Genomic DNA, 26,892 nt, shown 5'->3' on the forward strand with positions numbered 1-26,892 from the left:
TGCTACTATGGGAAATTAAATTCTTTTCCTCAAGAAAGAGAAGAAAGTGAAATAAACTTGTTCTTATAATAATGGGAAAGAAGAATCAAACATGGTGACTGCCTTGCAGGTCTGGGGGAAAAAAGTCTCAGCAGCCCAATAAATTGTGTGTTTTATTATTTGGTATTCCTTACATAAAAAGAACACAAATGAAAAGGCCTGACCTTTTCACGGGTGGCAGCAGAACTCTGACAATAGTCAATACTTACAGCTAATAGTTGTGCAATTTAAGATCTACTGTATAATGATACATTCGTAAACAATTTTTTTTCTCTTTTCCTAGAGCAATGTGAATAGCAAACTACTGGCAGTAAGTATAAAAATAAAGTATTGCTTTCCTAATAGTTGTTTTTCTCAGTCCTGTAATTAGAGTTGTGCGGAACTATCCAGGGAAGATGCTGATAAGGGAGCCAAGAAAATAACAGGCAGAAGAGGGGATCAGACAGTCATTGCCTTCCTGGTGGCCTGAGCACTGCACTAAGCAACCCACGTGCTGCTCTTCACTGATGCTTTTCTGGTACAAAACATAAAATGGAATTTTTGGAAAATGTTGTGGTGGGAGGAGAATATGGGGGACACTTTAAAAGCAAAAAAATATGGGAACCAAAATGAAACATTTTGTGTTGATGTAACTAGGCATTTAGCAATGTCCAGATGGACTGTCAAGCCTGGAGAAATTCAAAACTGCTTTCCAAAATAGAAATATCCCCCAAACCCTCTGGTTAACCCACTTTTCGATGTTTCGTTTTTTAAAAATGATTACAATGCAAATATGTTTTTTTATTTTATTTTATTTTATTTTTTAATTATGTGCCTTCCAGTTTCCCTATAGGTAGAAGTCAGCAGCAGCTATTTCAGTACCTGCGCATCTGGTGCCTCATAAAGGGATGTGCCAGAACCATCAGAAATGTTTAACAGTGCTTAGACCAAACACCCGCTATCAATTCAGGTGTAGAGAGAGAAAGAACCCAATTAGAAATAACTGTGGGACCAAACTCTAGCAGATGTTCAATTACCCTTGCTACCTACGTTGCGACAGACTGAAGGTGCAGTTGGTGTTGTATACATGCATCGTTTCAGGACTGGGTTTGAATTTCCATGTGTAGTGCCATCTGCGCTAACGCTCAGTGCTCTTACCACTCTCCTACAGCTCTCCTGTTTGGGACGCCCTGTTGCATGGGACGTATTTCTGTGCAGTTTGCATTTGCCTGCAGCAACATGCTTCACAAATAAAATGTGGATTATGTTGGTAGGGTTGGGCAAAAGGTAATGGGCTCCTACCAGCATTCTTCATCTGAGCAGAAATCCATTTTTTTTCTCCTATGCACAGAAAGGCTTTAATTTTAACAATTTAAGTTATCCTTCAGCAATGTGGATACGTGGCTTTGGCTGCTGACACCTGCAAAGTGCAGGGCTAGGCAAGTCTCTCTGGAATACCTGAAAGGTGTGACTGTTGCTCTACTAAAAATGAGGAGAGGAGCTCCAACACAGGCAGACCACATACCTCATGCCTTCAGTTGGACTCTAGGTCATTCCAAGGAATTATTTCAGTACTTGGTCATTAACTTAATCTAGTGACAAATTAAAAAGCTTCTTCTATCCTGCCAGGATAGAAAAATGACTTTTTTATCCCCGCACAGCTGCAACTGAGAGAAACAGAAATTAATATTGCTCCTAAATGTGGATCTAGGCTGGAGAGATGCCAGACTCACAGGGTCAGGGTAAAAACTTGCTTGCTTTTGACAGGAGATAGGCTTTAAATTTACTTCCTAAGCTGATGGGTTATGAAATGGAGTTCTGCAAAGCTAGCAGACAGGAATTATTTTTTATTGCTAAAATTGTGTGTGTGATGTTGGAAAAACAACCAGGTTACAAAAGAGTGCCCTGTCAGTGGAGCGGAGCATTTGGCAATGAACTAGTTACAGCTTTTTCCTCCTCAAAAGGCTAAAGAAAAGATGACTCTTTCCTCCTGGGCAAAAGCTGTAGATAGACGAATAAGTGAAACAAATGAGGGTCCACAGTCTCTCTTTTAGGAGATGTAATATTTTTAAGTAATTTTGAAAGAAAATGCTTCATTTTTGTCATATTTTAATATTCCTGAGCCCAGGGTGATAAGACACATCAATCTCAACTCTAACTATCATAACCTTGCAAAAGTTTTCTTTTCGTTTGGGAGAGCTGATGAGAAATGTGAAAGCACCTTAAGGGGGTACAAAAGTCTCTTAGAGGCTGGGAAGAATGGCAGGTTTCTCCTTTTCATGAAAGGGGCAATGTTCACTGACAATGGCTGTCAGTAAGATTTCATCCCTATGGGCTGCCCTTTTCATTGCCCACCGTTGGCTGAGTCCGGAGGAGACCTGGTGTGTGAAAAGAAGTGATTCAACTTCACAGAAGGATGAGGAAACTGGTTCAGTTCAAATATGAACGGTAGCAAATCTTCCCTTGAGCTTGGCGTTGTCCTAGCCACGTGGCTTGTCACAAATTCAGTTGTATAACTCTGCATCAGTTTCTTTGCTCTGTATGTTTAGATCCCCCAGAGTTCACGTGTGGGTTTGAAGAGGCAACCACATGTGGCACAGCTTCTAAGGTATGGCCATTATTTGACCTTACATCTCATTGATTTTTCCATGTGTTCTGTTTTGTTCAGAATACTGGTGTGTTGTGTGCTTTCGCATCAGTTTGTATTTTCTTCCTTGCTTTGTTGTGATTTCATATGGGCAGCAACTAGAAAAACATATTAGTGTGAGAAAACTGTACATACTGTTGAAATGAATTAAAAGATGGCTGCAAGTCCTGCCACATCAGAACAAGATTAAAAAGGAAAATCTGTGTGTACTCTTGTCAGTAATTAATGTGTGCGGTTTCAGTGCTCTCATTAGTATCTTAGCGCTATGACAGAGTGTTTATTGGTAACAGTGGTAACAAAGCCGAAGCTAATGCAGCAGCATGCAGGAAAGAGTGAAGGAAGAAATGGGAGACTCTGTCTGATGATGCCACTTTGAGTCCTGACCAAAAACCACCCCAAACACACACAAAAAAAATGCTACATAATTAATAACAGGGGAGAGGAAAATCTTCAGTGCTCCTTAAAAGACAAAAGAAAAATATTCAGAAACTGCCCTACTGGGAAATGCAATTTCAAAAATGTTATTAAAAATACAAAACAAAAGGAGTCCTCTAACCTGGATGTTCTTTTTTACTCTAACTGAAGCTGCATGTTGTGTACTTATCTTTGTGTATGGGGCAATGGGTGGAAGAGGAAAGAAATATTTCCGAGTTGAGAAAAAATACAGCTCTTCAAAAGGAAAAGTTTCTTCACATGTAGAAACAAGTATCAGTGAAAAGAGTTGCAAACCTGGTGTTTCCAATATAAGCAGTGGCAAAGATACTCTGAGAAGGGAAGACTGGGAAGGTAAGGGGTTGCTAGTGAAATTTCTGATACAGTTTTCCCACCACTCATCAGTGCTTTCTTTAATTTGATGAGCTTTTCCAAGAAAAAATACCAAAATTTAGCACTTTGCATGTGGTGTTTTGCAGATGAACTTGAAACGTGCCGAGTAACCACAGCTGAAGGTGGTGGGAGTTGTACAAGCTCAGCATCTTTTGGGATCTGGCTCTGTGTACACATTCACTGTGCAAACAGCTAATCAAGTTTCAAGAGTGAAAGAAGGAAAAGTTTATTCTCCTTCCTCCAAAAGCAGTTAATTTCCTAGGATCTATTGAGTCAAATGCTGTATTTATGATGTTCAGTTCCTCACTTAATCAAAACTAAACACTTAATTTTACACTCCATACCTCCAAAAAGGAGGGTGAATAATTTATAATGAATAATTTTATGAATTTGGCCTTTTTCTGTTCATGAATTATCCACAAGAGATCATGACTTTTCAGAGGTACTTCCACTCAGAATGATTCCCTGAATAATTCCTGGTCTGCAGCCATTTGTTTTTAGGTTTGATATTTAATGTTCCAGCTGTTCTGATTGGACTCATTGACATATAATTGCCAACTCCATGTGTAGATGTCCTAAAATGATGAATCATTGCAAACTACTTCAGCACTTTTATAACTTGATATTATTTTTTTTGTTTGTTTGCTGCTTTTTAGAAAACTACTGTCAGCAAGCTTATTTTTGGAGTCATTGAATGCAAAAGAACCATAACTTAGATGAAATCATCTGCTAGTGATCTTGATGACAGGCATGATAAGGCTAAGAAGTAGCTAATGCTTTGAAAGCTCACGTGCCTCTCAGGTAAGACAGTGCATTGTACCAGAGTCCTTTGGCAATGTTTGAAGCTGAGCCAGAGCAGACATTTCAGCCTCTTTAATACAGCACTTGGGGCCATCGAGATCAATATCTAGAAGGTCAATGAGTGTCCCTCATCAAAGCTGTTCTTTAAATGAGTTTGCAACTTGATGTGTTGTGGCTACCATAGAAGTATAGCTAGAGGATGCTCTTCCCATAGGTGTCTGCATGCTTACGATTGCCTGTGTTTACTATGTTAGTTCTTTTATGCTGCTAGTTATGGCATCCTAATCCAAACACCAAAATGTAGTGTTCTGCTATATCTGAAGGACTAATAAGGGCTTTGGCAGATGTCAGACTTTCAAGATACATGAATAGCTGTTAAGCCACATGTTTTGGATTTTTATAACAGGAAAAATGAATGCCCAGTATATTCTGGAGCAAGTCAACATGTTTATATTTCTACTGGCATTCTTTAAGTCTTATCCTGTAACAAACCATCGATATAAAACAGGTTGCTTAGTTATATAGATTTATTCTTTGCTCCTCAATCTCTTTTGTGGTATGAGAATGTTTCTTAACAGGACTGCCGGAGCAGCACAGTTGGTGATATGGAGAGCAGTTAATATAAGAGAAGAGTCTTAATTTGTTGATAAGCTCCAGAGAAACAGATAATCACCCATGTAGTTGTTGAAGACATAATTACATATAATTTATATCCCTTGTGGAAAAGGGAAGGTTTGCTGATTATACATAGACAAAGTTTATGTCAGACTTTTTCTTAGAGGCTCAGCATGTTCCTGAACTATGTGTATGTCAGAAAATAGCATAAAAACTAGAAAATTATGCAAATACCTCAGTGTCTCAGGACTTGAGGCCAAAGATTTTGACAGATTCTATAGGACCCATTTGGATTTAGATATATTGTGTATGTGCTTTCGTTTATTCGTTAGCCCTTTGATAGGTTATATGTTTGAGCACTATATAAAAACTCTGTTATGTAGTCCATATTAATGATAAACTGTGTTCCAGATCATGATCTTAGCAGGATTTCTGTTCTCTCTTTTTATACGTATGTAAAGTACTACCAGGAAAAGTTGTGGATATAGATTTATACAAAACAGTTGATCAGAGTTGGGTGTATGTGTGGACTAGGCAACATCCTGCAGCCTATTACTTTGTGATACAGTGAAATTCATAAAATGTAAGTAGAAAGTTGAGAATGAGGAATCAGACCCTCAGTTGGTACAAATTAACGTTTTTCCTGGTCCCCAATTCCTTCTTGTTCTGGAGAAGTAGGAAAGGTTTTTTGCTCATATGCAAGAGAAAGTGTTACAGCTCCAGTAGTTTTGTCATTGCAAAGATCAGCTATTGGACTCCAACCTTTAAATGTACTGTGACTGTTTTAGTGGGATTTACCATGTTTGGAGCACAGGATTTCCTGCGATGGGAGCTATTTGAAAGCACAGGGGTGTGTGCATGTTTGTGCACATGAGTGCATGCATGTGAATGAGGAGGGCAGAGAGAACGAATTTGTTGTGTCCATGGGGCAAAAGAGACAGCCTTGAATTTGAAGAGCAAGGAGGTTTTACCGGGATTAGAGAACAACTGATGTGTGACAAAGTTAATACATATTATTTAGGATGGGATGATTATTATTACTAAAACATTATCTTCAGTAGACAGCTAATGGAAAGTAACACGGACAGACTTTCAGTCAACTCCCCGTCACTCCCAATGCACACATTCGTATGCATAGGTGTGCACACACATCAAAGGAAAGCCTGAAGACTGAGACCATGACTGTAACTAGCGGGCTTTGGGCTCCACACAGGGAAATAATGAAACTTGGCTATTTTATGTCAAAAATCAAAGTTTTTACAAAGCATATGAGTGGAATAGACCAGTCTGACAAAACATCTAAGAGAACCATCTCTACAGAGCTATTATTTCTCCTTTTTATTATCTGCAGACAATTTCCACCGCGCATAAAATAGCCTGACTCAGGGGCATCAGATCAGAGATCACCTTTTTTGCACCCAGCTGCTGAAGCTGTTGTAGTACTCTGGAGGCATACATTTAACCAAAGTAACAGGGCAGTGATCACTGCAGAGATCTGGGACTTCCTTCTTTCTTCATTCAAAGAACTAAAGTAACTATTGTTATAGTGACATCGAACTAATTCTTTGCCACAGAAAGAACACTAAGTAAGATAAAAAATGTCATTTCCCCTTTTATGGAAGGGTCTGATCCAAAGCGGTTCAGTAAATTTATTAAGTGGCTATGGCTTCAACAAACCTGAAGGGGCTGAGAGTGCCTGAGTAATCTCATGGAAGTGTATAATAGGGCCTGGCAGCAGTAGTTTTTTATTGTTAATAAGCTTTAATAAAATCTGGAAAGCAAATGTCAGACGCATAAATAAAATCATATGCAAATGTACTGGTGATAATATTAGGACTTTAAGAATAACACTTTAAATATTCAAGTAGTTAGATACTAACTAATCCTCATAACACATCTGTGCATTGGGTGAGTAAACATTACATCCGTTGGGGAGGGGAAACTAGTGCAGAAACCAGAGGTGATTGTAGCAGAGGGTGGGACGTGAGGTTTTTCTGTTACTAACCCTTCATCTGTTCTGGGTCATGCTGTCTAGAGCTGTGGAGTATATGTTCTGGTGTTTAGAGTGTATGTAGGAAAGTTACCTTGACAAAGGCCGTTTTTTTCAAGCTGCTATGAAAGCCTAGGCAGCGGTGGGCGAGTTGTATGGTGGTATTCCAGGGTGCAATTGCTCAAACTGTATGTTCGCTGGTCTCAAAAGTAACAACAAGCTGTTCTAGTGTGGACTTCTGGCTGTCACGACAACTTCTAATATCCTGGCACGCATGGAAGGTATTACAAAGTCGAAGTACTTACTAAATATTTTCTGCATTTCTTACTTAAAAAAGTTACTTTGGTTTAAATTGGTTGGTGCAATTAAAGTGTACTTTGAGTCTGTACTGAATTAGAAATCGGGAAAATTGGTGGAAAAGGCATAGTGAGGAGGAAAAACACACTGAAAAATCAAATTGTCGTGTTTCCCCAGCAGCGTCAACAGCTGTCAGAGGCTGCAGGATCTGCATGCAGTGGACGTACTCTATGTACAGAAGTGACCACCATGTCACATGGGTCCCTGAAACCCTCTGGTTACCGTTTGGCCCCACTCTCCTGCTGCATATGACCATATCCTTTGCTTGGGTAGAGTCTGGCTGAACATCTGTGAAAAGTCAGGCGTGAGAAAGTTTTGGTCTGTGCTTGAATCTTAGACAAATCCTTTAAAAAAATGAAGGAGGAAACGAGGGTTACTTTCCATCCTTAAAGTCTTGTTGCAGAGTTGGAAATTAGATGATGTCCTGTGGTTGATTCTCAGCTGCAAATATGTGAAAAGCTTTTGGAGGAAGACAGATATTCAGTTAGCTTGGGCAAGAACCACAGAGGCTCATGGACTTGAAGGTTCATATTTATTCTCTGACTGAAAGCTGGCACTTAGCAAGCTGGATCATTCTCATATGATAGCTGCCATTTTGGAGTTCTCAATGAAAACCCTATTATTACTACTTTTGTCCATCGAATTGCTTGGAAGAGCAGTGAAAGACTTATGTAGGTATGTATTTCTAAGCCTTTCAAGTTGGGAAGCCTGTACTTGGAGCCTTGTGTCTCAAGAGCCAGACCTTCTGAAAACCTCACCCAGGGAGAGATTTCTATATGTTAAGAAATTGGGAGCAAAATGGGGGCTCACTTATGTATTCTTATTGGTTTTGGCATGGTTAGAAAAAAATCAAGCTGCTAAGCAGCTTGCTGTTTAGAGATGCAAAGGAGATTTAGGACCTATGAAGTCCTGAGTTGGAGTAGCTTTCAAATACATTTTAATTAATTTATTTTTTTAATATTATAATGATTTCTGGTAAACCTCTCACAGACAAGTACATTAAAGAAGGATTTAGATGAAGACACTGGGTTTTGATCTGCACAGGTGATGGTTAGGGAACAACCTGTACACAGAACAGCACGAGTATGTGGCAGAAGACGTAAAAGCAGAGGAAATAAGAGGAATGAAGAAGCAGTAAGAAGTGCAGACTTGAGACAAGGCTTCCAGACCCTGTGTGAAGTGGAATTTAACCAGCACAGGGATTCAAAGTGAGGAAGAAGTGGTAGCACTTTCAAGGAGGAGAAAAAAAATGCGGTGGGGCCTGAAAGAAGGAATCTGTAATGATCGGAATGAAAGAATCACAAACGAATGAGTATTCCAGTGGAAAGAAGAGAACAGGAAAAAATATTTTCAGGTTTGCAAAGAAGAGCATCATTTCACTGAATAAATGTTTTCTGAACAATGATGTGCCATGAGATTGAAGGATTATTTTTCATGGAGTCCATGCTCAAGAAAGCCTAGCTGCATTTCTGCCTCTTTAGTATTGACTGTAAATGTCAACCACGTCCACTTAAATCATCTCCCAGAATGTTCCAGCAAAACATACTTTTTTTTTTTTTGTTCCCTTTTTTTCCTATTTTTCTTGCACAACTCTTTTTGTCATCCAATATATGCTAGTAGATATGAAGTGTTTCCCCATCTCTTCAGATATCTCTGTCTTGTAGTTACTGGATTTTAAAAATATGTCACAGAACAGTTTGTGATTAGCGGGGGTAGACATTGCATGGGACTAGCTGCTATGTTTTTTCTAGTTGAATCATTCTGGAGCCTATACCTAGAGTACAGGGAGAAATAACAGCTTGATGAACTCTACTCATCTTATCAGTGGACACTGAGGGTTTTTTTCTTTTCATCTGTTGTAGTGTTTCATCAGGCAGTTGGCAAAATATGCTGCACTATTTGCAAGAAATAAAAAAAGATGTCAAAGCTTGCTAAGGTCATTGAGCAAAACTGTGTGGATTTCAGCATTATATAGCTGTAAGTATTACGGAATTATTAATTTAAAAATCTATATATGAATAAAGCATCTGGTGAATGAATAAGAGTAATTTCTCTCACACGGATAATTTAAATACCAGCTGTCTCCATCCTAAACCATATTTTCTCATAAAAGCTTTTAGAGAGTCTGTCTGATGGTTGTGAAATTCCAGGATTTATAGACAGTGTAAGGTCTGTCTATACAAGGATCTGAATCTTGGCTCATAGTTGAAAGCCACCTCCAATGAACAGTTCAAAACAAGTGCAAAAGACCCCCAGGAGAAAACAAATAATTAAGCTTTAGAGACAGAATCCTCTTAAACGTCTTGTCAAAACTGAAAAAGCTGCATTTTAATGTAGGGGGAAAACTGGAAAGGGATAAAATAAAATGTGAAAATACTCCTTTAATTATCTGCTGGACAAGTGGAAGAATCTGACAGTCTGAGATCATATCCTTAAAATAAATCAACATACTTGATAAATTGCCATGTTCTTTTATGATGGCTTTACCTGTGCTCTTCTTCCTTACCTATTTTCTTTCTGATATTAGTAACAGTCTACAAAACTGACCATGAGCTACTTTTGAATAGTACTCCAACCTTATTAGCTACTTTTTAACACACTTCAGGAATGCTTTATACATAACTTTTCACTTTTTTTACACATAACTCTTCACTTTCCATATTGATCATTTTTCCCAATTTGGCTGTTTTCAGAAAATGTACTGAAAAGAGATGGAAAATCCTCAGATAAAGTCAGGAGTCTTTGTGGATGTGGCCTTTCTGAGATCCTTGTCGGACAATGTAATCCGGCAGTCTCTGAGAGCTTCTTCATTCAGCTCCTGGGCTGTGACTTTCTTGGAGTGGATTTTGAATGCAAGAAAATACAGCTGGTCAGAAAAGAAAATGTCTGGGAAGTCTCATCGATGTTTAGAAAATTTGTTTGGAAATATGGTCCTTTATTTTTTCCAGGTGCGCGTACTTCTGACGCCATATAAAATTGAACTGCGTTATTCAGCATTTGCCATAGCAGTAACAGTGACTATGACAATGACACGACTGTTGCACCAGTGAAAGCCACTGTGTCAATTTATACCTGTAATCATCACCAGCTAGGTTCCAGCCTCTCTCCTTGTGTTTCCTCAAGTCCTTGTTCTTTTCAGCTGAGAAAATCTCATGGATGAGTTCATCATACTTTGAACAATGTCAGGTTCACTGTCGCCATTGGAACCTAGAATTGTTAAGTCTATGCATGTAGTTTATCAAAACTGACACACTGCAAAATCAGGTGTGTTTCCAGTAAACAGGAAAAAAATCTTAGGGATTTCCTGCTGAAATACCCTGTTCCAGGAATCATATTTTTCACTTTATCCTGCATAGTTTTATTTCGTATTTTAAAGAAATAGCTAATACTAAAATGTTCAATGAAATGACTAATTGATGTGTGGTTTTTTTTCCAGATTTTTTCTTTGCCGTACATGTAGAAACTTTATGTTCTCGTTTAGAACAAAGCCAAATCTTGCAATCACAAGAATCTACTTTCAAATTGTAACTATTGTATAACATTAGAAAAATGTGGTGAAATGTGACTAGAGCCACAACCCATGTGTTTTGGGGTTTTGAGTCATGATTTGAAGATAACAAGAATCAGAGGTAGAGCCAGTAACAAAATCTGTGGTTTCAATTCAGCTTGCTTCCAGCGACATGCACATTTATGTTTTATTTCTCTTACTTTTCTTCTAATTCAGAATGGGAGACAGGAAAAAAATAAGCCCAGAGGGACTTCAAAAAGATTGCTAAGGTTTTAGGAAAAGTAAAGTCCTGATTGATTCTTTTAACCACATTGAACACAAAACTTCCAACATATACGTTGTGTGTGTTACAGCACCGTTGAGTTTCTGCCCTGAAATAGTGATTTGATAGTTTAGCATGTAACTCAGCAGTACTTGTTATTCCAAGTGTCAGTATTCAATGATAGGAAAGAAAATAAAGTAATATTCGTAAAATTTAGTGTTTTAATTGAATGCACCAAAATATTGTGAACTATAATTCCACTGAATTTTTCTAAGTGCTTTCTGCAAAACATAGTATAATGTCATTTGCATTTTACAAGGAAAGTGCATTAGCTACTTTTATATGGGAAAGAGAGGTTGATTCTATTCTGGACTGTAATGGAGGTTAAATGTAAAGCTTTAATGTTCTGGAGTTCATCCCAAAATAATAATTCTGCTAATGAAATAACTCATTTGTAATTCAACAAGACAAAATGGAAGCATTTTTGAAGCTGTGTCTATAGGAATTGATTGCTTAACACTTATGAGCCAGCTTAAATCTCAGCACTCTTTGGACAATGAAGCGTGTTTTAGAATTGTGAGGGTGTTTAGATACCTTCCTAAACACCATATATTTAAAAGCATGTCCTCAAATTACTTTATAGTGCTGAATTATCATTTTTTTGATGGACCACTTACAGATCTAATATGTTCCCTAAAAGTACATGGTATGATGACTAGCTAATGCTGAACAATCTTTCCTGAAGTAATTCTGATTGAATGGGTTATTGCAAAAAATATGCATTGCAGATTTAGCTCTCTTTTCTGTTCACAAATCATTTGTGAACAATTTCTGAGCACAGGAGCATGTACATTATTCATAAATGCTTGTTGGATAGTTTGGATTAAAAAATAGTCAGACTATAGATTGTCTGTGATCCATTGAGCTCTTCAATAACTAGATTGTTTTGTGTCACGTGGTTTTTGATGGCATGTCTAAATTGTGGAAGGCAAGTAGTAGGAAGCAAATCCTGTTGCTCATGCACGGAAGCCCTGGCTTTCATGATGTTATGGGGTTTTGTTGAAAATCCGTCCTTCCTCAAAAATGTTTGTGAACAAAAGTTTGTCACCAAGTTGCAAACAAATGTTAGTTTATGGAGAAAGTATAAACATACCTGAATTTTACAGTGTTTTGATATAAAAAAAAAGAATAGTTACATGTTTTTCAGGTTTTTTTACTCTTCAATGTCTTTCCCCAAAGTAAAACCCAAATCCCCAAATTTGGCGTAAGAAGTCTTTTCTTCCTCCCTCTGCTGACCTCCACATGCCCAAAACTCCCCAAAGCAAAACCAAACAAAACCAAAGCTGGTTATAAATCAAAGGTACAGACTGATGTCTCTAAAAAAAAACTTACTTTTGGACAAATCTCAAGACAATAGTTGTTTCATCAATGAAAAATGCTCAATATCTTACTAAGTGTTAGACACACTTCAAGGGAAACAATTTATTGCATAGGTAAATCTGTGACTGTAATATATGCACCGTTCAGGCCACAGGACTTCCTGCCCACATTTCTGGTGGTGTTCAGGGAAGGAGGGATTTTGGAGGGAAGCATATGCCCGTGCTCTGCCCTTGTGGCTGCAGCTTATCCTGGGTAAGTGACTGGGAGTCAGGTACCAGTAGCTGACTTCCCAAGTTCTGTTTTCCGGTTTGTGAAAGATTAAAGAAATATGAGGATTTAAACCAAATTGCCTGAAAAAGCTCAACTGCTCTTCTAAATTCCCTGAAGTCTATTTTTTTTTCCCTTCCTGTAGCCTGTCGGGTATCTCTGTGATCAAACACCGTATTTCTCTGCTTGTGAGTCCCAGCTCTCCCCCTGCTCTTAATCCTTCCAGTAGTAGTATTAGTGATGATATATAGATGTGATACATCACTTGGTTTAGTAAAATACGATACTTCTCCCTATAAGCCTTGCCTCACTTGAATGGTATTCAGAGTCTTAGGTTTTAATGGCAGAAGAACTTGTTAGATGATCCAACCTGCAAAAGAGACTTCATGTACCTGATCCGGATCTAACTTGTGCCTACACATTTCAGAGGCCTGATTAATGACCTGTCTAACATTCAAGTCTAAACACTCTGTCTAGTCAATAGAGAGAAATGGAGGCTTCTCTCCAGAGGTGGTTCACTTCTGCCTAGCTGTAGGCATCTAAGCTAGGTGGACAATCTCTTTCCAAGAGTCTTCCAAAGATGGTTAGATTATTTTTTTTCTTTGATAAAGGAGGTGTCCACCTTTACTATAGTAGGAAGACTAGTTTATCAGGCTTGATTTTATACATCAACTTAGGCATGGACTAAAATAGTTATGATAGATGAACCACTTTGTACCTTGATGCAATGAGCGGCTTTCTGTACTTCTGATGATTCAAAGTTCAATAACTTACTAGGGGTAAAGCAAGGAGGTCTGATCTTAGTAACCACAGGGCTAGAGCAGGTTTCAAGCCTCTTCTTCCTCCTGACAGCAGCACAGGATCTCTGCTTCCCCGCACACAGTGGCTAATCAACTGGCACCCTCCTCGGGCAGCACGAGGTGGCAGAAATCTCCCTCCTGCAGAAACAAAGCAGAGCTGCCATTGGAGAAATGGGAGAATAAAAGCAAGGATAGGAAGGCTTCTGTCCAAGCCAAAGAACCATGGGCCAAATAGAAATTTGCTATGGATCTGACTCCCAGTCTGGCTGTTAGCTGAACACATGATTTGAAAAATAACTTCTCTGTCCTAGCAATGTGTTCCACAAAGGCATCTACTCATGATCTGAAGACATCAAGAGATGAAGATGGACTTTCCCTAATATTTTTCCCAGTGTCTAATAGCTCTTGCAATTACAAATTGGTGCATGATTTCATATTTGGCTTCATTTCTAGCTTTGGTTCTTCTTATATCTGTCTTTGTTAGATTAATGAACACTTTAGCACTTCCTATTTTCTCGCTTTGAAAGTATTTAGATACTGCAGTCAAGTCACTTTCAGCCTGCCCTCTCAAAAGCTAGACAGCTCGAGCTTTTAAAGTTTTTCATTTGAACACATTTTCTTCCTCTCTCAAAATCAATTTTTTGTGACCTTTTTTTCACCTTCTTCTGTTTTCTAATGTCCTTCTCAAAATTTGGCCACTAAAACTGTTGGCAGCATAAAAATATCAGTCCTACATCTGCTGCTTACATGTACAGAGATTATAATAGCCCATTTTCCTACAATATTGCCCAGGGAGCATGTATTGAATTTCTTATCAGTTATCCCTGCAAAAGCCATTTTGGAGTGACATCTTTCCTTCATGCTGATCCCCACCACCCTATGGGCGGCATATGCAGTCTTCCTTTTAGCCACATTATTTTGTGGTTGGATATATTTAAGCACATTTTGTTTGAGTAATCACAAGTCCTCTTGTGATTGCTATTAACCATTCCACCAATCTTTGTCTTAAATGAAGATTTAATCGAGTGTCACTGATTTTATTTTTATTCTAGTTCATTAATGACAATGTGGAATAGGGTCAGACCTATTGTTAGTCATAGCAAGACTCCTTTGAAAAAACTCCCATCAGCAAATATTCGCCATCTGACAATTACTTCTTAGCCTGACCTAGCTCTTAGCTCATCTAACAGTTCTGTTTAATATCTTTATCAATGATCTTGAGGGGATCGAGTGCACCCTCAGTAAGTTTGCGGACAACACCAGGTTGGGTGGGAGTGTTGATCTTCTTGAGGGTAGGAAGGCTCTACAGAGGGATCTGGACAAGCTGGATCGATGGGCTGAGGCCAATGCTATGAGGTTCAACAAAACCAAGCACTGGCTCCTGCACTTGGGTTGGAGCAACCCCATGCAATGCTGCAGGCTTGGAGAAGAGTGTCTGGAAAACTGCCTGCCAGAAAAGGACCTGGGGATGTTGGTCAACTGCTCCTGAATATGAGGGGGGTCGGTCTATTCTACCAAGTAACAGGTGACAGGACAAGAGGAAGTCAGCCTGAAGTTGCGCTAGGGAAGGTTTCGACTGGATATTAGGAAAAGCTTCTTCACTGAAAGGGTTGTCAAGCATTGGAGTGGGCTGCCCAGAGAAGTGGTAGAGTTACCATCCCTGGAGGTATTCAAAAAAATGTGTAGATGTGGTGCTTGGGGACATGATTTAGTGGTGGATTTGGCAGTGCTAGGTTAACAGTTGGACTCGATAATCTTAAAGATCTTTTCCAACCAAAACAATTCTATGATTCTGTAACGCATGCCGTATTCTACAGTGTCAATTTGAATCAGAATGTTCTATAGTTCTACAGGAAATGCTACAAAAAAACCCCCCAAGAATCTTGGTGCCTCCACCTGCTGTTACTGACCAAAAAATACCCCTGAAGGGAGGAAATCAGGTTTCTTTGGTGTGATTTTCTATAAAGTGATTTTTATTGTCATAAGTTCTTTATTGCTCTATCCTAATTGTGTATCAGTTGATCCTTTTTCTTTTTTTTCCTGTAATTTTGCTTGGGGTTTGTCGTCTGCCTAACCAGTCTACCCAACTCATCACTGCTGAATGGTTTTCATTTTGAACATTGATAAGCAATGTTCTTCCAACTTTGTGGTGTTCAAAGCACTCAGAAATTGTGATGTTTTAGCAAAACACAAAACCACCACAACCCCCTCCACAAACAAAAAAAAAATAACACAGGGAACAGTAGGCTCTTTTGATGAGTCTTGTACATATTTTAGCAGGCAGAAAGTAACATGAAGAAATTTAGTTATTTTCTTTTTTATTCAATTTTTTCAGTATGTACTTTTTAGCACTCCTCTTGGTGACCAGTATCTTGCAGAGTACTGCTTCAGTCTCCTTTGTTGAAAATACAGAACAAGAATATTTTGACACTTCAGATTTCTAATGGCCAATGACCTATTTGTGGTGTTTCTTTTTGTTTTCAACAGGCACAGACTGCGGGGAGCTGCCAAATCCGTTCGTCCAACAGAGGTGATGCTGTCGCAGCTCCAGGTGCCTGGGGCCAGCTGGGAGGATATTGCACACATGTTCCAAATGGGAAACACACACATGTCCTGTTCCCCCTCAGCTGGTTGGGGTGAAAGCCCCTTACTGGAAAAAAAACTACACATGTATGCAGACATGAGTACAAGCTAGAGATCTCCAGCAGCTGGGATCAGACAGCCTGTCCAGTAATTGTTCACACCATTCGCTGTCCTCCCCTTGCCACACACACACATACACAGAGGGGTCTCTTCAGCAGCTGGCTTGAACCTCCTGGTCCCCCCACTAGCCAATGTGCAAGACCCACTGGTCTCTCATGTGTCCAGCACAGGCTAGCGTGATTTATACCAACTGGTATTGAGTTATGTCATTTGCTATATATTTATTAGGTATCTTTTCATACATCTGGTGTCCCAAGTTTTTGGTTAAGTTTTCTTTATCAGTAGAAGTGAAGCTTTTGACTAATTATTTTTCAGGAGCTTAGATTTTCACTTGTGTTGTTGGAGCTCCCTTTTGTTTATGCTTTTCCTCAGCTTTCAGAAATTAATACTTTGGAAGTACTGCCTGTCTATCTGTCTGCCTATCTACAGAGCCCTTTGAGACTGTCCTCTCTTTGCCCATGTTGAACATAATTGGATTGCTACCATTGATCTTCAGATAACTGCCAACTTTCAGTCTAATGATTCAGTCATCTGCTTTGTTATAAAATAGTTGCCTCGTGTTAGGTAGAGCATGCTTTGGTTTTAGAATAGAGATAAGCGTTATATCAGAAGCTCTAATGATGATTTACTGTTACTAGCTGATTGAAACCTGCAGCATGCATCTGCCAAGATGAAGCCTTCAAAAAGATATCTCTTTCACCACATCACTGACAAGTATTTAAGGATTAGTTCATCCTGCTCTCTAGTTTGAATTGGTGTTCTGCAACAATCCCTTATCAGAACCCCCCTCTTGGGTTTTGTTAGTGAACTCATTGATCCATGTATGTTCAAGGTCCTGCTGTTCTGAGTTATCAATAACTCTAAAGCAGGTAATTGCCTTCTAAAATGAGCGCTCTCCCAACCTCTTTTTCTTACATAGCCTTTCCCAAACAGGTTATAGGCTGTGATTTTAGCATTTGAGGCATTAAAATTGTCCCACCAGGATTCAATAATGCCAATTGTATTGAATTTCTTCTCATCAACAACAATTTTCAATTATTTATGCTTACTATCTGGATTTCTAGTGATGGTAAGAGAAATTTTTATTATTTTCATTTTCTTTGCCACATTACTTCAAAATGTTTGGAATATATTGGATTTAAGTTGTATGAATTATTTGCTGAGTATAGTTTTCAGAACTTTTGAATCTTCCAGCTAGTTTCTAACAAACAAATTTACCTTACCTATGTGGTACAGGCCATTTCCTTAGTATGGCTTTTTCTTCCAGGGGAATGCAGCCTGCTCCTCCATGAAATCCAGACAGTTTTCTTCATACTTCCTGTGAACCTAACAATCTTCTCAAGCATTTTCTACCTTTTTTCCCCCCTAGGAGTAGAAATAGCTCAGAGAAGATTACTTGAGCCTATCTCTTTATCACCGCTTTTCCAAGACTTGGATGACTTTCCTAATAATGTGTGTAATTGGACTGATGCCAACAAATTTCCGGCTTCTAGTCCTCTTTACCTTTGAATGAACTGGTCACTTTTCTCAATATGATGACGCTGATGAGGTCTGTTTTCTTTTCAGAGTTGATAGTGCAATACAAGTACAGTCAAGTACAAACATTCCCATCTTCTGTTTCTTCATTAAGATGCCAAGATAGTTTGATTCAGAGCATTTGATAATCTTACAGTATCTCTGAATTAGGTTGAATGCTTCCAGGGAAATGTTTCTTTCTTGATGACAGAACTAGTAGATGTGCTCTTGCTTTCTGTGGTTTGCCCTAAAAATATTAAATGTCTTTTATGAAATAATAGCTGAATTGAAAAGAACATGAAGGCATGCAGTTAAGAGGACTACCAGAAATTTCACAACACGGAAGATACGACAAAGGAACTAAACGGGAGAGGGAGTGTGGTTTCTCATATGACACTGGAAAAAAACGAAGGCAAAGATCTGAGATAGTTACTTCTCTACAACTATATTAATTGTTGGTCAGTGGAAATATGATTAACATGACCCCATGCAGATTTCTATATTTGAGATATTTGCATCCAAATCAGACATCCTAGGCTCCCTCTGTGGTTAGCAGAGATAAATAAGTACTTCTAGTGCTTGATTCCTCTCATCCTAAAGCAAAAGTCTTGTATATAAAAGACTGAGTCTTGAGTCTTGAAGGCTATATCAGACTATATCTGAGTCTTGAAAGCACCCATTTCTCTTCATGACTATGTTACTTGTGAACACTGGGATTCTAAAAGTAAATGAGATTAATCCTATCTTAGCTGATTAATGGCAAAACACTCAATTTTGGTAAACAGTGGTACTAGCTAAATGCCTCTTACTTAAATGTTTAAGTTTGCTGGGACTTTCCCCAAGAGCAAAGCCTCACAAAAGTAAGGGTTGCTCAGCTGCTGAGAATAGGATTTATTGATGCTATAGTCTGTCTTTGCCTGTTTTCCGAATGATCATAAAGTTACTGTTTTAAAGTAAAGTATGCATAGCTTATATTTTATTGATTTTTTTTATAATGCGAATTGTTGGTTTAGATTATTAATAAATTCCTGGTTTGTATTGTCTGCCTTTATTTTTCTAAGTGAACAAAAATATCTGTAGGAGAGCTTTCAGTCAAATTCTTCTAAAGAATTTATAGTGCCTAATTTTACTGTAATTTAAATTTTAGCTTCTGGATTTTACCTGTTTGTAGCCCATAGGTGAACTGTGTTCTGTACCAACTTACTTATTAATTTATAAACACGAAGCAGGCAATGTAGCAGAGACTAAGAAAGCACATTAAAGTAATGTCTCACAGCAGTATCACTTCCAGCTGGGGAATTCAGTGTTAAAGTTGTAACAACTTCTTTCTGAAAAACTCTCAGAGCTCTTTCTCTTGAAGCAGCTTTTTACACCTGGTACTGCATGAAATGCCTCTGTTTTGAGTAACTAAGTTCCTCTTCTTTTCTGAGAGTTAAAAAAAAGGACCCTTAGCCTGAGTTAGGCAACTCGGTATAAATACGGGAGAAATTAGATTGCCTGTGGATATCGGTCACTCGGTTTTCTAAGGCATCCCATGGGAAAGAGAGCACAGCATCTGTCAGCAGCCTGACATGCCATAAGCATGGGTTGAGAAAAAGATCTTGGAGAGACTCTGAGAATGAAAATAACATTATAACATGGCAGCAAAGCTGGTTCATGCTATTAGGCTTGCCTCAAGATCGCCATACCCCGTTGACTTTCAATGTGTTTATGTTTCTCTGTTGGGTCACCCCTGGGGGCCCCTGTCGTGATGATGCTTCAAGCATCTGCTTTAGGGAAACCTTTTAGGCATTTCCTGAACATCTGAGCTAAGGCCATCCTAATCATCACAGGGGACACTTGTGCTCTGTAGGCTCAGTAGCTCTTGCTCATCTCCTAGATTCACCTGTACCTGGCAACACACATAGGGCTGGGAAACTCATATACGCACCTTTAGCTTCCTGAATGCTTTATGGGGTATAGTGTGCCTCCTTTTGTCCTTGTTCTGGATTTCTGGATCCAAGCACACTAGCAGGACCCAAAGATGGCTTGGTTTACTCTTGAAAAAAGCAAGGCAAAGGAAAGGAAGAACAGAGTAGGGGTTGGAATAAACAAAGGTGGAGGGAGAAAGGGGTCTTGGAACAGGTACTAACAACACTAATAATGCTCTTCTCTTTTCAGCTCTTCTCCTCCTCCATCTCTAAGAAATAATCCTCATCCAGAAATTACTGAAGCACTGAAGAGAAACCAGCGTCTGGCATCCAGTACAAGGGATGAATATAAGGTCAATTTATTTTGAACTTTCTATATGAAGAGTATCCTGCTCCAGTACTGGGTCAAGTGGCACTCTGCCTGTCTCTAACATTTTGCCCTACTGCACAATACTGTCATTAAACAGAAGAGGCCACGAAGGGCCTGTTTTGCAAATAACCGTGCACAGAAGTGGCAGGTTCATACCACCATCCTAGGAGCACCATGATGCCAGACAGCCCTGAGTTAGGGACCTGCTGGACCTTGGTCTGACCCCGGCCTGTGATGACGGTGTAGTGGGCAGACAGACTTTCTCACCATGAACCCTGTATTGAGACTCCTCCTCTTTGCTTTGACCATCGTTTTCATGGATGACACTATAAAGACACAGCAGGTGTCAATCAGAAACTCCCTCTATAGCCAGACAGTGATCTTATCTGCTGTGTTCTTCCTGGAAAGAAGATGTTTTATGGAGGAGAGCAGACACATAAGCCAGTCTGAGATGCAGGTGAATTGGCTGGTGGTGGAGATGGGTCTGGGGTGAACGGAAGAAAAAGGAGTGGTGAAAGAGTCTGTGTTGGGAGCAGAGCACAGGGCATCCATGTGTCAAAGAGGATGTTTTACTTCCTAGTAAGAATTGCTCCAGTTAGACGCTTCGCTGCTTGTTTATGGGAAATGCTTTAGGGTAAAGAAACTTGGTTACAGCATGTACACTGCTAGGATAGATGCTGATTGACAGGGTTAGACACATTTGTAGTATGTGTCATCTTGACTAACTAAATGTTTGAGTCAGGTCTGAAGGCATACATCTAGTGTACCAGATGCAGCATCCGCTGAGCATCCCATGGCTGCTTCTGAGCCAGCAGGCCTGGGAGGTGCTCTCTGACAGGACGAGGTAAGTACCATCAGAGTAGATTGAGAAAGACTGTGCATATATAAATACAGACTTTATAGAGTGTGCAGAGGTGTGTGTGTACCCACTAGTGTCTGCAGCTTGTGCATGATTTTTTCTCTTTTTTTTAGCTGCGTGGCTCTCTTCCTGGCTGGGAGAGAGCCTTTGGACAGTGAATTTTCTTTTATGTTTTTTTTTTATGGGCAGGGAAACTTAAATGCTAGCTCTGATAAGAGCAAGTAGAGAAACACTCCCCATGAGAGAGGTGAAATATGAATTAGATATCCATCAGAGAAGAGTTCAAGGTGAGCTGAGCATGTGTGGATTGCAGTACTGAGGACTGGAAGGGACTGGCTGATTGCAGTCCACTATAATCAATGTAACAGCTGTGAAACAGTCATTCTGCCTTATACCAGAGATCATAGTTTTCTGTAACACACTTAAAAACTTCAGACCACCAACTGCCACAGGATCCATATTCCTCACACAACACGTAAGAGAAAAACAGTCATTTCCTCTGTCCTTGGCCCTTCCAGTAGTGGGAAACTTGTTTTCTTTGAATTTTCCTTTTTATCCTTGCCTTCACATTCCTGCCTCCCTCCCTCTGCCCCACGTACAACAGTGTTTCCTCACTGTGGTTCCTTCACCGTTATCTTTATGCAGCATGTAAAGAGAAGTGCTGCCAGTACAGTGAAATGGAAACTGCACTTTGAACAGCAATGCCCATAGAAGGGACATGTTTGGGTCACTTTTGAACAAGAAAAATGCAGACTCAGTTGCTTGTGGAGAGCGCTGTTAAGATTCTTGCCTCCAAACATGACTTTCTCTGCGCTGCACTGTGATAAAGTGTTTGGGAAGAAGATGAAGCTCTGTTACTTTTTTCTTCTCCATCTGTAAGTCTATCAGCTCTGTCACAAGGTAGAAAGGAAACAGATGGGCAACGTGGTGATTTGGGGCTATGATTACAGGCAATTAGTTATCACTGTGAATGCACTAATTGTGGATTTGTGCACAAGGATCTGCACAGTTAAGAACCTTCCAACTCCACAACCTCAGATGTATGAGATCCAAGCCTGAGGTATGTTAGGCTAACCTGACACAAACCAAAATGCATTAATGTTGATGTACAGGAATGAACATAAATAACCCCACTTTTTAGAGAACTGGCACTCCAGTGAAAGATGCCTGTTTGTGCGCACTTAAATGCAATGGATTTTCAGCCCTAATCCATTTGTTCCCTGTCATCCCATTGTGCAGACTGCAGCCAACAAGCTGATTTTGGGAAATCAGATCCTACCTGTTTTTCAGCTTGCTCCCATTTGCTTCCTCAAGAAGAGTGAAGCTTTTATGTGATTGGTCAAATTCTGCTATAGACTGCCACGTAAGTCACTGGAGGCTTACTTATGTTTGTGTAGCTGAGAATAGAATTTGACCTATCAGATATGTTTTTTACGACAACCAATTAGTCAGCTAAGATGAACCTTTCTAAAGTAGCATGATTTTATAATACAAGTTTTTGCCCAGTAGTGAAGAGCTGTTCTTCTGTTAAGAGGTTCTGTTCATATTGCATTTTTGAGTTAGACGGCTCACAGATAGGTAACACAAGAATGACGCCTTTGGCTTTCATACATAACTAGCTCAAATCTAGTCCTTGTTAACTACCCAGTGTTTTACTGTAAGTTGTTACTAGATAAAAACCGTTCAGAGGGCTATGTGGGAAAAAAAAAAAATAAAATTGTTCTCTATTTGTCTCTTTCCTTCAAGGACAGATGCCTGTGTTGTAAGACCCACCATTACAAGTGCATTCATTAGAAGACAAAGCCAGATATAATAAGCATAGAAACTCCTGTGTCTGGAGATAACCTTCTAAATCAGGACTCGGGAGCATATGCAAAGCAATGAAAGGGGCAATGTTTTTTATTGTTAGAAAAAAGGTAAAACACCAACAGTGCTCTGAATTCTGCTGTCATGTGATTTTGCTGCTGCTAATGAGTGAAACAGAAGCAATATCCTGCTTCTGGAACAGCCTGTACAAAAACTCTTCAACCCCACCAACTAGAAGGTCAAATGCCAACATCCCTGGCTGATGGACGTGGAAGTACTCCACAGAAAAAAAGTGGTGCTGTCACTACCCATGTTTTCCTGCTTGGTCGGTGATCTAACTCTCACAGGTGCTACATTCACTTAAGTGAGACTGGAAGTGTGCAGGAAGGTGTCTTTCCCAAAAACAGGTCAGCTGTTTTTGCACTTAACAGATGTGGCTTGTATGGGGTGAGTTTCACTGAGGATGGGATATCTCTGGCTTCTCCTAGGCAAGAGGCCAGGGCTCAGGTTAAGATAGGTGTGAGGCTCAGGGGAGCACCTTCTGGGGTAGTGTCCAAAGCACGGGGAAGAGCTCTTATCGCACGCGTGGTGTTTAGCTGAGCTTTCTGGGAGAGGCTTTGTGTCTGCCTGCTCCCTCTGAAGCAGGGTGTGGATGGGAGTTTGAGAGAAGCCCAAAACAGCTCTTAGAAAGATCGGTGTTACCTGTGTGTCCGAGGGCACTGATGTCTTTCCTGAGAAAGAATTAACATGAGGTGTTACTTGAAAAGGTGCTAACTGCAGGACTTGAAGCTTAGCACAGTGTCCTGGCTAACCCTGTATAGCTTTTCTGTGCCGTACATAAATACTTTGCTAAGGAAGTTTTAGTTTCTGACTAATATTCCCCTTTGAGCTCTGACTAATATTCCGCATGCAGACCTTTTCTTTCTTGATCAAATTTTATCGCTACCAGAGGCAGGTACTGATTATGCTGTGTCTGTTTTTATCTCCACACTTAATTCATCATATACTGTATTAGTTTCTTATATTTGCCATTTATATTCCATTGTGCGTGGTAATTCAGGCTTTCTTTTATATAACATGAAGAGCTGTGAATGTGGGCTCTATGGACTTTTGCAGTGCAAGAGTAAAACCTAATTTCATTTCTATATAGCATGCCCTTTCTGAATTTCACATGAGAAATGCTTGCTCCTGAGCTGTCCAAATGAGAATACTTCGGCTTGGCCCGCTGTGGCAGGTCACTTACTCACGCTACTTGTCAGCAACACATTGATGCAAGCCGAAAAGCGTTGCCTTCTCATTTGTTTTTAACCTTAATGAAAACTTGTGTAGAAAAGGTACGCTGGCATAGCAATGAGGAATGAGTCACTACCATCCTCTGCTATCCAGAAACGAAATGTCAGCGCAGCTGCTCAATCTTCATTTCTTTACATAACCAAAGGCCAGTCAGGTCTTAAAATTTTCTTTTCTATATAACCTCTACCTCTCCAGAGCCTCCTTTTTATATGCATGGGTGTGTGGGGATTATGTGGCTTGAATTTCAGCAGAACCACACAAAACTTTAATTCTTGCTCCCCTTTTCCCCTCTTACTTCCTCTCTGAGTCACACAGGCTAATTTATTATTGTGAAAGTAAGTGGGTTGTTTTCATCTGACTATTCATAAGAGCACATTATGCCAAAAGGAGCACAGTCAGTCATATAAGAAATAACCAGCTTTTCCATTTCTGCATAAATACGGGTATTCATGTTGAAGCAAAGAGGGCATAAGTTATTCTGGCAGCTGAGACATGCAATATACTGCATGTGCTTATTGACAAAAGTATTTAAAAAAAATAAAATAAAACTAGTTTCCATAGCGACTGCCACACTACATAATTCTAAGGCTAAAGGGACCTGGATTTACCAAGACAGGACAGCTGAGGTACCTCGCGTACTTTTAGTGCTGGTGTTGTAGATACACAGCTCCCCTTTCCAAGTGTGGATCTTGAAGTACTGCACAAATCTGGTGTCAAAGTTGAGCTGTGGTTGTCACGCTGGCAGCCTCAGACTCCTCTGCCTGAGGCTGTGGAGTGGGTATGACAGCATCCCCGTAAGCATTTTCTTACTTAGGTCGACCTTGCTGATGTTCAGAGCACCACATTGAAGATCTCTGGCCTCTTTACGTCTTTCTTAAGCATCTTGAAGTCTAAGTGTGAGAGTTTTTGCAGGGCTGGTGACACTTTTTAATTTTTTTAATTCTAGGTATATATTAATTTATGAGATGTGGAAAAAGGACTGCATGTTTAGAGACCAGGTGTATTTTTATAAATTGTAAAAACCATTAAGCTGCAGCTCCCACCTGCTCAAATTCCCAGCACAGGTAAGTTATTACAGTTTGTTTTACCAGCAAAGTAGGCTGCAGCAGAGATGTTAATTGCTCCCTGTCATAGAGTGAATCACTGATGGCAATAAAGTCTTCATGAGTCCTGAAGCGAAGTTCTCTGCTCTAACTTTTGAATATGTCATGCTTATTATAAATTCTAGAACTTTTTCCTTCAATATGTTGGACCTCCAGACATCGGAGCTTTACAACAGCATTAGTCATGGAAAGCGCAAGTCTGGGTTTTAGAATGCAAAAATCTTCAGCAATTTCTTTTCAGCTGTATTTCATCTTTGGTATTTCGTGCAAAATATTAATATCTTATACAATAGTGGAAAAAAAGTAGCATTTGTTAACAAAAAGAGGTTTCTTACCTGTTCAGGATAATTCCAGTATTGTGAACTGGCTTTAAAGAGGTTTATTTAAAAAAAAAAAAAATAAAGAAGAGGAGAAAAGTACTCTAAACAAACAAAAACCTGATTTAAGGTCTGTTACAACTCAAAAAATTTACTTCAAAGGGTTTGGATTAGGCCCATGCAATTCCTTTTTGCCTCACAAGTTGCATGGGAAATGGCTAACTGAAGATGTGACCCAGGGCTTTGAGTAGCTTTTATTTTATTCTTAAGTAAAAGAGGCTGTAGGTATTGAAAATCAGATGCTGTATGCCTCTTGAAGATTGTGCTACTTTTCTGCACGTAGGAAAAAATATGCATATATCTGTGCAGAAGTGTTTTTCATATTAAAACAGGTCCTGCAGGCCAAATAATTTTAAGCTTTTTGGAATAAATCTTTAAACATTTCTTCTCTCTCCCTTAATGTTGTAGGATTTATTTATTTATTTACTTTCTAGCATTAGCATTGCTTGTGAAAAATAAGCCTGCAGACAGTATCCTTAATTTAGAAAATATTTAAATGTTAGCAATCACTGCTTGTGCGATGGGGTTAAATAATGATATACGACTCACAAGTATAATGATGCACTTAGGTTTTCCAATGTTTTCAAATAAAGTTATCTGCTGGGTGTTAGAGCAAGGGGACCAACAAATGACAAGTGCCAGCAACGGAACGAGGTTAATAACAGAATTGGGTGGGGAAACCTTTTTGGAAAAATCCTTCTAGTCGTAAAGTAAAGATGTATTAAAACAATTTATTTTCAGGAAGATACTAGTTTTTGTGACAACCGTGTTGGGAAAGAATTAATCCTGGATTTGCTAAACTTTCTCCTTGGAGAGAAACCAGCCAGTTGGCCCTTAAATGGGACTGGGGAAATCCAGGTTTCAAGGTCTCTCACGTCACTAAGACATTTTGGATGGTTTCTTTCCAGTTCTTCACAAAAGAAACCCACGCCCCCAAAATCATTTCAGAAGCTTCAGTGGTTTGCCAATATTAAAGTGAAAATGCTTGTCATCCTAAAATTTTTTTGAAGACATCAAACTCTTTCCCTGTGAGTACTAAGGTAACTAGGGGTGTTCCTGAGGTCAGTGGCAGTACTGGTTGGGTTAAGGACACAGAGGATGTGGGTGACAACTGACTGACGAGCGCATCATCACTATAAATTTCAGTACCCAGAGGAAACCATAGAATCATAGGATAGTTTGGGTTGGAAGGGACCTAGTCCAGCCTTCTAGTCCTTCTCTGCAAGGAGCAGGGACAGCTTCAGCTAGATCAGAGCCCCATCCAACCTGATCTTGAATGTTTCTAGGGGTGGGGCAACCTGTGCCAGTGCTTCACCACCCTCATTTAAAAAAAAAAAAATCATCCTTATATCTAGTCTAAATCGTCCCTTTTAGTTTGAAGCCAGTACCCCTTATCCTACTGCAACAGGCCCTGGAGGGGTCTCACCAGAGAGGAGCAGAGGGGCAGAGTCACCTCCCCTGAGCTGCTGGCTGTGCTTTTTTTGAC

At 39.6% G+C, this 26,892-nt stretch overlaps 1 long non-coding RNA gene across 2 annotated transcripts in view; it reads left to right on the plus strand.

The window, feature by feature from the left end:
* Positions 1 to 25,246, plus strand: part of LOC134513859 (uncharacterized) — a 115,920-nt gene extending 90,674 nt beyond the window's left edge. The window contains exons 4-10 of one of the 2 annotated variants that reach the window (XR_010070526.1): positions 398 to 556; positions 2,568 to 2,626; positions 4,147 to 4,291; positions 9,116 to 9,230; positions 15,958 to 16,021; positions 19,849 to 20,425; positions 24,873 to 25,246. This is a non-coding gene — a long non-coding RNA (uncharacterized LOC134513859). Of the gene's footprint in view, positions 1 to 397; positions 557 to 2,567; positions 2,627 to 4,146; positions 4,292 to 9,115; positions 9,231 to 9,946; positions 10,193 to 15,957; positions 16,022 to 19,848; positions 20,426 to 24,872 lie in introns of those variants that run through there. The other variant, XR_010070527.1, reaches the window with a different exon arrangement.
* The last annotated feature ends 1,646 nt before the right edge of the window (positions 25,247 to 26,892 follow it).

Source organism: Chroicocephalus ridibundus, chromosome 3 (assembly GCF_963924245.1).
Source record: "Chroicocephalus ridibundus chromosome 3, bChrRid1.1, whole genome shotgun sequence".
Lineage (NCBI taxonomy): Eukaryota > Metazoa > Chordata > Aves > Charadriiformes > Laridae > Chroicocephalus > Chroicocephalus ridibundus.